Source organism: Salmo salar, unplaced genomic scaffold, assembly GCF_905237065.1.
Source record: "Salmo salar unplaced genomic scaffold, Ssal_v3.1, whole genome shotgun sequence".
NCBI lineage: Eukaryota > Metazoa > Chordata > Actinopteri > Salmoniformes > Salmonidae > Salmo > Salmo salar.
Genome location: NW_025549090.1, coordinates 55,063 through 56,895, shown reverse-complemented (window position 1 = coordinate 56,895; position 1,833 = coordinate 55,063).

Below are 1,833 nucleotides of genomic sequence, written 5' to 3'. Positions count from 1 at the left end.
TGAGAGTAGTGGTAGTGAGAGTAGTGGTAGTGAGAATAGTAGTAGTGAGAGTAGTAGTAGTGTTCATAACCAGTATGTTGAGGTTGAAGTGTCTGCTGTGGTCTCCTGCTCTGTTGTGTTTCCATCGTTCAGCCAGGTGATAGCAGGAAGAGGGATGTCACAGGTTAGAGACGCAGGGTTGTTCATCACCACACTCACATGTCCTGGACCTGGTTCTGACCACAGATAATGGGGGAGACTGGAGGGACAAAACACACACACACACACACACACACACACACACACACACACACACACACACACACACACACACACATACTGTACACCTACATTTGTAGCATTTTGGGGTTGTTGTTTACGTACCATATACCTCCAGGCTGTACTCCTTGGCTGCGTTGCTGACGGCAGTGCGAGTTTTGCAGCAATGTGTCAAATCGATTAGAGCCCGGGTGGCCGTGTGGCGCTCCATCGCTGACCTTGGGTTGTGGCTAATAGTGTGGAGTTGCCAAGAGGTTAGCAATTATGCCCTTAAAGGGAAATTACACTCAAAAACCATCTTAAGTTATTTTTTTTACTGGTCCACTGTTGATACAGTCCCAAAATGTTTTATATGTCTGATGTCAACTTTTGTGTCACCGGCCACATCATCATACAGTATGACAATGACTTTTGCATCATACGATACTTCGCATCATCTTGATGTTGTGGCCGTCGACACTTTGATTCTTGTTTTTGAGTGACGTTTCCCTTTAAAGATGGAATTCGTATCGGTGAAACTGCCATGTCTGTTTGCGATATTACACATGCGATTTTGTCACACCCTGATCTGTTTCACCTGTCATTGTGCTTGTCTCCACCCCCCTCCAGGTGTCGCCCATATTCCCGTTATCCCCTGCATATTTATACCTGTATTCTCTGTTTTTCTGTTGCCAGTTCGTCTTGTCAGGTCTTAGCAGCATTCTTTTCCACCTTCCTGTTTCTCTAGTTCTGTTTCCTAGTTTTTCCAGAAATTTCTTAGACACTAAATTGCCAAAAGTATGTGGACAGCTGCTCATTGAACATCTCATTCCAAAATCATGGGCATTAATATGGAGTTGGTCAGCCCTTTTCCACTATAATAGACCCCACTCTTCTGGGAAGGCTTTCCACTAGTGAAGTTGGTCATTGATGTTGGGTGATTAGGCCTGGCTCGCAGTCGGCGTTCCAATTCATCCCAAAAGGTGTTCAATGGGCTCGAGGTCAGGGCCCTGTGCAGGCCAGACAGGTTCTTCCACACAGATCCCAACATACCTATTTCTGAATGGACCACACTTTCTGCATGGAAGCATTTTCATGCTGGAACAGGAAAGGGCTTTCCCCAAACTGTTGTCACAAAGTCTAGAAAGTCATTGTATGCTGTAGTGTTAAGATTTCCCTTCACTGGAACTAAGGGGTCTAGCTCAAACTATGAAAAAGAGCCCCAGACCATTATTCCTCACCACCAAAATTTACAGTTGGCACTATGCATTGGGGCAGGTAGCGTTCTCATGGCATCCGCCAAATCCAGATTTGTCACTCCAGAGAAGGCGTTTTTCACTGTTTCAGAGTCCAACGGTGGTGTGCTTTACACCACTCGAGCCAACAGTTGGCATTGCACATTGTGATTGTAGGCCTGTGTGCGGCTACACGGCCATGGAAACCCGTTTCAGGAAGCTCCTGACAAACAGTTCTTGTGCTGACGTTGCTTCCAGAGGCAGTTTGGAACTTGGTAGTGAGTGTTGAAATCGAGGACAGAGGATTCTGCCTTCCTGTTGTGTGAGCTTGTGTGGCCTACCACTTCGCGGCTGAGACATT